The 12,950-nt window shown below is 40.5% G+C and overlaps 1 protein-coding gene across 2 annotated transcripts in view; it reads right to left on the bottom strand.

Annotated features, from left to right (window-relative positions):
* Positions 1-12,950, bottom strand: part of LOC143278877 (uncharacterized) — a 172,839-nt gene that overhangs the window by 31,385 nt on the left and 128,504 nt on the right. The gene's annotated exons all lie outside the window — the stretch shown is intronic.

Here is a 12,950-nt window from a genome sequence, read left to right on the forward strand (position 1 = left end):
ATATAAAAGCATTTCACACATTCCCCTTTTTAAAACATTCATTCATAATCATTACATAGTTATTATAAATTTAGACATTTTGCAAAACATAAACGTCAACATTTCATTATCGTATTGCACAGTCAATTGTACATTGTCATACGTTTTCAGCTAAACAGACTATACCAATGTGTGAAGCAAGGATCAATGTTGATCCGCACTACAACCAATCAAAATGCAGTCCCACATAAATGTTTATGATTGTTCATTATGTGAATTGTCCCTACTGTATACATTCGTTTTCCGGGGAAAAAATGAAGAGAAAGAACGAACGAAGGAAATTTTATTTCACACAAGTAATGAGATAAGCAATAATTACTGTACATGTTTTTTTCCACCCGGCCCTGGGGGATGACAAAAAGGTACATGAAGAAAGAAAGGAAAAAAATCTTCAATAAAGAATTATTTTCAAGAAAGAAAAGAAAATTGACACAAAACAATACACAACATACCAGGAAGAAATACTGATTACAAACGACGAAACAATCACACACACACGCACGCGCGCGTGTGCACGTGCACGTGCGCACACGCACATACATGAAAGGGTACGCTCACGCCCGAATGCATGCACGCACAAAGCAGCGTATGTCGCGAAAGGAGTGAAAGTGTGGGTCGTGGACATGAGACCTGAAAGTCTGGTGAGGCAGGCTTTTTTTTTTCTTTTCTTTTTTCGATAAAAAGATATCACATTCATGTTGGTAGATCGGTTATTGTGTATTTTTTGTTTGTTTCACATTATGAATCCACATAAAGGAAAGAGATTAAAGTAACAGATTTTATGAAATGAAGTCCTTAATGTCTGAAACAGAAACGTTTTATTAGCTGATTTAAAGGAGTCCCTTCGGAGTAAGCGAGGCTGATTTTAAACAGGTCGATTCTGGGTTTCCGGATTAGAATATTTATCAGTGTACCTTGCGTGATTGTGAGGAAATCTTGTAGTTTGTGTTGGAGGAGCTAAACCGTTCGTTATTCTATACATCATAACAACTTTTGTACATTGATAGAAAAATATCCAGTGCTAATTAGTCATGTGGGGTCAACCCTTTTAATTTTGAAAGTACAATCTTCAGAGCTCGTTTAGTTCTTCTAGATAAAGATTTTCATGAATCAGCACTGCACAGGTCAAAGTGAGTTTAGGCATAATCGATAGATGATGAAATATATACATTTTGGGATTTTTAAATCACTATTTTTGTTGTTGTTGTTGTTGTTGTTTTTGGCGCGGTTTTTTTGTTTGTTTGTTTGTTTTTTGTTGTTGTTGTTTTGTTTTTTTTGTATTGTTTTTTTTTTTTTTTTTTTTTTTCCTTCCTTCAACACCCAAAAAGTTCTGTATTGTTTCTTTATTTTTTTTCTTCTTTTTTTTAAGAACTGGAACAACTTTCGGGAAATGTGCTTGCATAAACTATCAATATGGGGTGACGAGGAAACATTGTTATCAATATCAACTCATCAACAAGTGTAAATAGAAGGCATGGCTAGAATTACGTTTCGTCGCAGACAGCGAGAGACAGATAGACAGACAAATAGAGATAGGGATATATATATATATATATATATATATATATATATATATATATATATATATATACAACGATAACGATTTCTTTTAAATTCCGATGCAGGCCAAAGCCCCTTACTGAAGGGGGTTACACTGAAAGAGGATATAAGATAAACTAGCATGACAATAAGACGACATTACAAATCAACCAAAACAAAAGCTAACACAAATGTTCAACGACATTCACAATGTAACAGTAAGTAATCTCTTTAATGCTTCATGTATATCTATCTATCTATCTATCTATATATATATATATATATATAGAGAGAGAGAGAGAGAGAGAGAGAGAGAGAGAGAGAGAGAAAGAGAGAGAGAGAGATGTTATCGTCTCATAACTTTGATGTTCAAAGAGCTCCATGACCACAGACTCAACTGCCCAAACCAATCATGTCCCGGACAACAGGACTCCCCGCACCTCAAAAGAAGCGACAGAGCACAACGACTCGGCCTGACGTCTCCACGGAGGGACATCAGTCCGCGCTGCTACCCCTACCCCACCCCCCTCCCCCAAACACACACCGCCACGCCCACCCCCACCCTCAATCCAGCTCCCTCCAAACCCCCCGAACCCTCTTCTCCTTCAAAGTGGCACACGCTGTTTGAACTCTCCCCTTCATCTCTGCCCAGCTGCTGTGCTCACACACTTTCCAGTCCTGATGCCACCAGACCCCAGACCCCCAACTCACCCCGTCTCCCCCCCCCCCACCCCCACCCCAAACCCCCAACCCCACGCCCTCCTCCCATCCCACGACCTCCTTCCGTCCTAGTCGTGCCGGAATGCCGCCAGATCCGTCAGTGGTGTGCTGGACCTTGCTGCACAGGACGTCATGAGAGACAGCGATCTGCACCACGTGCATGCCGTGGACTGTCTTCGTCATGAGGGACACGCCTGCACTGCCAACAGCACGTAAACTCTACGTCCTCTGTCATGAGGGACACGTCTGCACTGCCAACAGCACGTGAACTCTACGTCCTCTGTCATGAGGGACACGCCTGCACTGCCAACAGCACGTGAACTCTACGTCCTCTGTCATGAGGGACACGCCTGCACTGTCAACAGCACGTGAACTCTACGTCCTCTGTCATGAGGGACACGCCTGCACTGCCAACAGCACGTGAACTCTACGTCCCCTGTCATGAGGGACACGCCTGCACTGTCAACAGCACGTGAACTCTACGTCCTCTGTCATGAGGGACACGCCTGCACTGTCAACAGCACGTGAACTCTACGTCCTCTGTCATGAGGGACACTTCTGAACATTGCAGACTACGCTATCAAATTTTTTTCCCCCAGCATTTTTTTTTTTAATAACAATATCGCGCATTCTTTTAAACGCGTCTAATGTACGCTGCACACGGGTTCTCGTGTCGTTGGAAAGACTAGCACCCAGACTAGCACATAAGGTCTGGACGGGGGAGAAAGGTTGGGGGTGAGGTGTTAAAGTCTATATCCTTGTTGGAACCGGGCCCTGTACCCTCGATTCCAAAGCTGATGCTCCGTCTATTGAACCACCGTTCAATCTTAATTATTGTCATTAATCAACAAAATGTACAACTCTCTTCGGGTTTCAGTACCAGACCTTGCCTCACCTGTCAGCCGACCTCCCATACCCCGCCCCAGAACACTGCGATCAGGCTGTACTTCCCCTCCCCTGGCCTCCAAACCGGCAACTCATTGCCCACCCCCACTTCCCTATCTGCAGGCTATTGTCTGACAAGAAGTCATAACTGGAAAGGAAACATGTTCACCTGTTCAACTTGATGATGACTGTGTCGGTCTTCAGCCAAATCCATAATTATTCATACAGCTTCACCTTTACATTTGAATCCGTTTTTATCCCACCTCTGCAAATCTAACCATGGATCCAAAACTACGTATGCTGTTTATGGTAATCTGCAAGCATCCATTTTGGTTATGTGGCTATTGAGAAATAACACACAGAGTATGTATACAGTGTACCGTAATATGTTTCTTATTCAGATTGATTTCACACAACTCACTCTCCTAATTTTAGACGAAAACGACATCTCTCTCTCATTCCCTGCTCATCAAACACATATATGCATATATAAATGAGGATGTGTGATTTGTGGGTCTGTTCTTTTGTCACATGCTGCATTTGTATGGCTTATCTTAAAACTCACATGTGTCACTGTATGCCGGAACAAAATATGTGACTAAGTTCATAAGTAGATTCACGTTGTATTGAATGCTTTCCGTTCGAGGTACCTGGCTGAACAGCAGCTTCAGGACATCCTGCAACAGTGTACAAACACTGCTGCCTTTTGTTGTCTCTTTGTATAGTTGATCTTCCTAACGAGTTTGATTTACACTATTTATACCTTTAGTGCGCTATTTGATTATCTTTTTTAATTATTTGTTCTGACAATTATGAGCAATACGCGTAATCTTTGGCCATCAAAAGATGGCTTGAGAGTTGGGTATCTCAATATAAATCATGTGGTAAATAAATTAAGTGATGTGTCCCATATATTGTATAATTCTGGTATAAAGGCTTTCATATATTTGGTTTCGCAGAATCAAAATTATCTCAGCACATATCTGACTCAGAACTTATAATGCAAAACTACCATTTTATTCGCAAAGATCCAGTCAATCCGAAAGAAACAGGTCTGCTTGTATACGTTCATCAAAACATTAATTTTAGGAGACTTGAAGCACTAGAGAATTATCATGTGGAGTCAGTGTGGATTGAAGTTCAGTTGAAAAGATCAAAACCAATCGTATAAGGTTTTATTTATAGAAACCCCGCTGAACGTGTAGATTGGACTGATAAATTTACAAGTATGATGGATGATCTTTTGATTTCGCAGGTATCTGATGAAATTATCTTAATGGGTGATTTCAACATAGATTTGATGAAATTCACTAATGCTTGGACTAATATTTATGAATCTTTTAATCTAACTCAGCTAATTGACAAACCCACAAGGATTACTTCTACATCTGCAACACTAATTGATCATATCTATGCTTCCTCGACTAACAATATAATAGAATTGTGCTCACCAACATTTGGATGCAGTGATCATTTACCAATCTGCTTCACATGGGCAAAACGTGGCATTAAAGTTCCCCAAAACTACCATAAGATTATTAATTATAGAAATTTCTCATGTTTTGATAAAGATCTCTTTTTGTTTGATTTAATGAATTCCTGTCTGCCATCTGTTTACCAGTTTACTAATCCTGACGAAGCACTTGAAGTCTGGTATCACAATTTTCTAAATGTTTATAACAAGCATGCACCATTTAAAACAAAACGTGTCAAAAATAACCCACAGAAACCATGGATGACTCAAAGCATAGCAATCGAAATCAGTCAGAAAGACGAGCTTTTAGATAAGGGGAATCAAGAGGAATTCAAAACACAAAGAAATAAAGTGAATAGTTTAAAACGTTCAGCAAAAATTAAGCATTTTCATGAAATGATTTCCTCTAAAGCTGACAGTAGATCGATATGGAGAGCTATCAATCAGCTAACCAATAACAACAAAACTTCACAATACCCAATACCCAAAGATATCTCTGTGGAAAACCTAAATAGTCATTTTTGTAATATATCCAGCTCTACGATAAAATCCAACAAAACCAACGTTAATCAGTTAGATGTTCTAGAAGATTTCTGTTTGTCCAAAAATATCACATCCACTTTGAACATTCCCCCTATGTGTGTACATGAAGTATATAATGCTCTTGTTCACTTAAAACAGACAAGTACAAGAGGACTTGATGACCTAGACGGAAAAAATGTTTAAAATGGCTGCTCCAATTATCGCTGAAACACTGACTTACGTTTACAATTTATGTATATCAAAAAATCAGGTCCCAAAGGCATTTAAAACTGCGAAAGTTGTACCCATATTCAAGAATGGTAATCGTTCGGATCCCTCTAATTATAGGCCAATTTCTATATTATCTATACTATCTAAACCGTTAGAGAATCACTTGAAGAAACATATACTCAACCATTTCAATGAATTTAGTCTGTTTCACCCAAATCAGTCAGGATTTAGGCCTAACCACTCCTGTCATACAGCACTAACCAACCTCGTTGATCAGTGGCTTACTAATATTAACAACAACGAAATAACAGGTGTTCTTTTTGTAGATTTTGCAAAGGCATTTGATGTTATTGGTCACACTCTTCTTGTCAGAAAACTAAAAGCATATGGGTTATCTCACAATACTTTCAAGCTAATGTCTTCGTTTTTGTCCGACAGAAAGCAAATGGTTCAGTTGATAGAGTCAAATCTCAGCTTTTACCTATAAGTTACGGTGTTCCCCAAGGTTCTGTTCTAGGACCTATTTTATTTTCAATTTACATTAACGATTTACCCCTCTTTATTGAACCACCTTGTGAGTTATTTGCAGATGACACAACGATACACACTAAGCATCATAGAATAGAAAGGGTATCATCATCCTTGCAACAAAGTATTAATGATATGGTAACATGGTCTGAACTTAATCATATGTGCTTACACCCGCAAAAGACGAAATTCATTGTCATTACCACAAGGCAAAAGTGCCAGAACCTACTGCCCACTCGTTCTCCATTGTATATCAATGGCGTAATGATTGAGGAAGTCAGTCATCACAAAGTACTTGGTCTTATTATTGACAATAACTTGTCATGGTCTCAACATGTTATGATGACTTGTAAAACTTTATCCAAAAAGATTCATCAACTTTCTAGAATCAAGCATTTCTTGAAAAAGCATTGCCGTAAATTATTTTTCCATGCTTATATCGAACCACATGTAAATTCTGCCTCAACAATATGGGATTCTGCCAGTGAAAATGTTTTAAAACAACTCATGAGTCTACATAGAAGAGCCTTAAAGCTGATACATCTGAAATCTTCGTCATTAACTGTCTCTGATTACAAAGATTTAGATATTCTGCCATTTAAATGGAAACTCATTCATAATAAGGCGCTTTTCATGTTTAAGATCATGTCTGGTTTTGCTCCTCCATATCTGAAACAGCGATTCCTTACAACTACTATACGTAACAACAACAAGATCATGGTACCACTGCCAAGAATTGATTTATTCAAATCGAGTCTCACTTACTCTGGCGGTTGCCTCTGGAACAATATCTTATCAAGTTTTAATGTTCATGCAAGTATCACTGTGTTTAAGAAAAGGTATCATGAATACCTGATGGAAAATTTTGCAAAGTCTGTTTAATATACCATATTATGTTATGTAATATGATATTACTGTATTTCGCCACATGTCTCACTCTATCTCCTTATCTCACCCTCTCTATAAATACTATCTCATCTCCTGTCGCTTTTTTCCATGTCTCTCTCTCTCTCTCTCTCTCTCTCTCTCTCTCTCCCTCGCTGCGCATTTTTATAAATTACGTGTTGTTTCTCATAAATATGATGCTATAAATTACGTGTTGTTTCTTATAAATATGATGCTTATTATAATGTTGTTTCTTTTCTCGTTTTCTATGAATTTGTTACCGTTTACTCATTTTTGGGGGGTCTTCTTCATACCTTTTCTTTAGACATTTTTCCCTTTCGAGGGCTGGAGAAAGCAATTGTTTCCTTACTCTAATGCTATCGGAAATAAGATTCATTCATTCATTTATCATTCATTTATTCCTTCCTTCCTTCATTCATTCATTCATCCTCTCTCTCTCACTCACTCACTCTATCTCTCTCATTACCATATTCATATACATTATTGTCATTAATGCAGGTATCATGATTATGTACTTGTAAATGCTACTGTGCAATTGAGTGTATTTGAATTTCGTGTATGTTTTTCTATAACCTTTTGTTATCTTGTGAACATTTTGATTTCATTTCTTTTTGCCCTGAGGGCCGGATGTAAAAAAGCATGTGCATGCTTATTCCACTTCCCTCATTAAAAAGATTCGTTCGTTCGTTCGTTCGTTCGTTCTCTCTCTCTCTCTCTCTCTCTCTCTCTCTCTCTCTCTCTCTCTCAGTAAAGTTCCGAATTATGGGGATTAGAGAAAGCTTCAGTTCATTGCGAGTCAGTTCACTTATTTGCTACTAAAAAGTATTTATGTGTAGATATGCGAACACCTAATGATCTTTTTTATGGTGATACAGACAGATATCCCATGTACGTGAACTCTGCAGTCAGATGTATTCGTTACTGGTTCAAGTTAATTCAGATGGATGCATTTAGATTACCTACAAAGCGTAAAGAATTTTATATGATGTACATGTGAATGGAAAGAAAAATTGGGTCTCAGATGTTCGTACCTGTTTGTATGAGAACGGTTTAGGCGATGGATGGGAAAACCAAGGTGTTGGCAATATAACTTATTTTATAAATATATTTTGTCAACGTTTGATTGATTGTAGGTGGCAGAACTGGAATGATCACTTAGTACATGTGAACGATTTAATATGAATATGACGTATTGTTGCACTCATTATCTTAAATGTTATTTGAAAATGAACATAGATAGACAGTTGAAATATATAACAACAAGATTTCGGTTTGGTATTTCAGACTTGAATGTGCATCGTTTCAGATATGAATTATGTAATGACTATGATTTATGTCCATTGTGCAGGATGGCAAAAGAAGATGAAGTACACTTTGTTCTATATTGTCCAAAACTTAATGATGTCAGACTTAAATTTATTCATCCGAAATATTACAGACATCCTAGTTTGTTCAGATTGAGTTTATTGATGTCATGCACAAAACCTGATGTTATACTTAATCTTTGTTTTTGTACAAGGCTGTCAAATTTAGAGAAACAGTCATTTCATACTCTTGTTTCGAGTGTTTATTTATCAGCAAATATGATATTGTCTTTTATTGCTGTTTAATTACCCCCTTCATGAGGGGCTGTGGCCTATGTAAATGAACCATTCATTCATTCATTCATTCATTCTGTGTGTGTGTGTGTGTGTGTGTGTGTGTGTGTGTGTGTGTGTGTGTGTGTGTGTGTGTGTGAAGGAAGAAAATTAAACTTTTCAGCAGTGAACTGAAAAGAGTGTGGGGGTAAACAAGAGAGGAAAAGGGAGGAGGAGGATGGAGACAAGGAAAGGGAGGAGGAGGAGGATGGAGACAAGGAAAGGGAGGAGGAGGATGGAGACAGAAAGGGAGAGATGGAGACAAGGAAAGGGAGAGGAGGATGGATGGAGACAAGGAAAGGGAGGAGAGGATATGGAGACAAGAACTGGATTGAGTGATTGAATTATCAGAAGGTTTAGAAGTTGTATGTGAACAGGATTCATTTTTGTGAGGACCGGATGTAAAAAAGAAGTGGCATGCTTATTCATTGCTATTAAAGAAATGCGTGTTCGTCGTTGCGTCGTTTCTCTTTCTATCTCAAGTAAGTGAAAGGGAGTGAGAAAGTCAGTTCATTGCGAGTACAGTTACTTAGGACAAAAGATATGATGTAGAAAGCGAAACGAGATGATTGGTGATGAAGACAGATAATGTAGTGAACCTGCAGTCAGATGTATCGTTACGCAAGTAATCAGAGGAGCATAGATTACTACAAGGTAAAGGGATAGATGAGACTGGAATGGAAAAGAAAATGGGGAGATGTGTATGGTATGAGAAGAAGGTAGGCGATGGATGGAGAAAAAAGGGTGTGGAATATAACAATAAAATTTGAGGATGATGTAGGTGGAGAACTAGGAAAGACACTGGGGTATGGAACAGATAATATGAAAGGAGTATGTGCACAATAAAGTATTGAAAATGAACAAGAAAGGAGAATATAAACAACAAGATTCGGTTTGGATTCAGACTTGAATGGCATCGTCAGATATAATAGTAATGACATGATTTATGTCATGTGCAGGATGGCAAGAATGATGAGTACAACGGAAATGCAAGATTAATGATGTCAGACTAAATTTATTCATCCGAAATAACAGAAAGGTCGATGAGGATGGATGTATGACAAAAACCTGAGATACTAATCTGATGTACAAGGAAAATAGAGAAACAGACAAGTCGAGGTAACAGCAAGATGGAAGCTAGGTTAAACCTAGAGGAGGCTGTGGCTATGAGGATGGAGACAAGGAAAGGGAGGAGGAGGATGGAGACAAGGAAAGGGAGGAGGAGGAGGATGGAGACAAGGAAAGGGAGGAGGAGGATGGAGACAAGGAAAGGGAGGAGGAGGAGGATGGAGACAAGGAAAGGGAGGAGGAGGATGGAGACAAGGAAAGGGAGGAGGAGGAGGATGGAGACAAGGAAAGGGAGGAGGAGGATGGAGACAAGGAAAGGGAGGAGGACACAGGGGGGGGGGGGGAGTGTCAGACAGCAGTCTCTAAACAGCAGTGAATGTGTCAAGCGAACTGTTCCTGACACTTTTATACTTTCCTCAAGCGTTCCCCACTGGCGACAAAAACCCTATAACTTCACGCCTCTGTGTCAGTAGTGTGCGTGTGAGCCTGCGTGCTGTGTGTGTGTGTGTGTGTGTGTGTGTGTGCGTGCGTGTGTGTGAGTGTGCGTGTGCGTGTCTGCATATGTATGTATGTGTGTGTGCATGTGCACATGTCTGTCTGTGATTCAAGAAATGGCGAGAAATGAGACGAGAGAGATAGAAAGAGAGAGAGGGGGAGACTGACTGACAGATATATAGAGACAGTCAGACAAACAGAGAGGCACACTGAAAAAGAGAGAGACAGTGAAAGAGACAGACGAACAGAAAGACGAACAAAAAGACAGAGAGAAACAAAAGGCAGGATGTCTAATATCGGTCCAAAATTGAAGCTACACCACCCGCTGCTAAAACGCATTTCCAAACAGACTACAACCCAAAGAATGCGAACTCAATCTCCAGAACATCACTCACAACACTGTGCAGCGTCCACCTGCCTCCCACACTTTAACACTGTCTGCAGATCATTTCTTCACCTTCCCTCCACTTCAAAGAACTCGTCAGGTTCTGTGTAAGCGAAAGACTGAACTCTCTCTCTCTCTCTCTCTCTCTCTCTCTCTCTGTGTCATCAACCTCTCCTGAAATTGTTCTCTATCTTTATACAAAGCTTTCAAATTCAAAGAAACTGCAACTTCGTGACAGCAGTTTATTGTCATGCATACTGAACCGTAGCACTGTTTTACTTATGTGTTTGTTTTATTGAATATTTGGACGTTAACATGCATTACAATGTGATGTTTGTCTCTATATAAAAGAATAATGTTCGCATACACCTTCATAAGGGGCCTAGGCCTATACATGAATAAACCATCTGGAACCTGGAATCACACACACACACACACACACACACACACACGAATGCGCGCGAGCAGGACAAAATCAAATGCCCTCACTTTGGAAAGGCTTTAATTGACATCAAATATCGCCCTCTCCTCGACAAAGTCCCTTCTTGATAGTCCTTTAAAAAACACTGAGCCACTTGGAACCCAATCCATATCCATACAGCTTCATCCTTACATTTGAATCCCAGTTTTTTTCCCAGCCCTGCAATCCAACTATGGATCCAAAATTATGTATGCTGTATATGGTAATCTGCTGTATATGGTAATCTCAAACATCCATTTTTGTTAAATAGTAACACTCAGGTTTCGCGTCGACATCCGTCTCAGACGATATGACCCAGTAACCATCCGCGGAAAACTGGGTGGATGTGGGCCTTTCTGTCAAAGACCTGACACCACCATAATGACATCACATGAAAATGAGCAGCAAATGTGCTATTGTTTTTATGTTGATGTGTCTGTGATTTGAACTCAGCATTGAGCCAAGCAGACACCCAAATGCGCGACTGGATATTTTTAACCACAGAGAGAGAGGAACGATGCTGGGTGTCTGTCGGTCCCACCGCTGTCAAAATCAGTAGAGAGTCTCCAACAACTCTTACGCAAACGATGTAAATTGAACTAGAGAAAGAGACAGATAGACAGACAGACACACTCCCACAAAGGCAGAGACAGAGAGATAATGATGATGATGATGATGATGGTGATGGTGATGATGATGGTGATGATGATGGTGGTGATGACGGCGATGACGATGATGGTGATGATGGCGATGACGATGATGGTGATGGTGATGATGGCGATGGTGGTGATGACGATGATGACAATGATGGTGATGATGGCGATGGTGATGATGATGACGATGCCATATATCAGCACAATGAAACATGGAAATCAGCAGAACTTTTAAAAAGGATATTGAGGAAGAAGAAGAGATAAAAGCGACCTTAGATGTACGGCACGATACCCGTTAAGGTCATCACTATGTATATGCCAACATGACAGAGAGTGGTCCAATCAAAACTGTGTTCAGAAAAAGCCAATGCCAGCACAACACAGTGCAAGATGTGTATCTTCACCACACACAACATTGTGCAGCTACAGAACTGTTGCAAATGTCTCAGCATGCCATGTTGACGTGATGTCCATCAGAGAAAGCGCGACCAGTCTCGATTGGGGCAATAGCCAAGTGGTTAAAGCGTTGGACTTTCAATCTGAGGGTCCAGGGATCGAATCTCGGTAACGGCGCCTGGTGGGTAAAGGGTGGATATTTTTACCTTCTCCCGGGTCAACATATGTGCAGATCTGCTAGTGCCTGAGCCCCCTTCGCGTGTATACACACGCAGAAGATCAAATACGCGCGTCAAAGATCCTATAATCCATGTCAGCGTTCGGTGGGTTATGGAAACAAGAACATACCCAGCATGCACACCCCCGAAAACGGAGTATGGCTGCATACAGGGCGGGTTTTAAAAAAAAAACAGAAAAAAACGGTCATACACGTAAAATGTTACATGTCTGTCAGTGTGTATGTGTGCGTGCTTGAAATCTGACTGAAGGACACAGGAAACGAATGATGAGCGCTCAGTGGCAGCCGTCAGTCGGGTAGGCAGCCTGTTGTGCAAATGACCCCGTCTTTGTAAAGCGCTTAGAGCTTGGTCTCCGACCGAGGATAGGCGCTATATAAGTATCCATATCAATCAATCAAAAAAAAGTCCATGGTGACGGAGCCACAGCATCGCTGCATGCCCCACGCTCCTGGCCACCCAGACGGCTGCAGAAGGGTGCGCTGCTGGCCGGCCCTTGTGAGTGCGGTGGGTTGGTGGGAGATAGGGTAGGGGCTTATGTGTGTGTGTGTGAAGGGTGCTTGCGGTTGTGTGTGAATCATCACTCACCCACCCCATCTCCCCTGACCTGACCTGTACATCCCCCAACCAGCGCGGAAGGCCCTGAGAGCACGGAGAAGGGAGGGAAGGGGGGACAGGGGGTGGGGTGGGACGGGGTGAAGACGGGGTCAGAACAGGGAGAGTGGAGAGGTTTCTTCGTTTTTATCCTTCTTTCTTTCTTTCTTTCTTCCTTACAT

Source organism: Babylonia areolata, chromosome 2 (assembly GCF_041734735.1).
Source record: "Babylonia areolata isolate BAREFJ2019XMU chromosome 2, ASM4173473v1, whole genome shotgun sequence".
NCBI classification, from domain to species: Eukaryota; Metazoa; Mollusca; class Gastropoda; order Neogastropoda; family Buccinidae; genus Babylonia; species Babylonia areolata.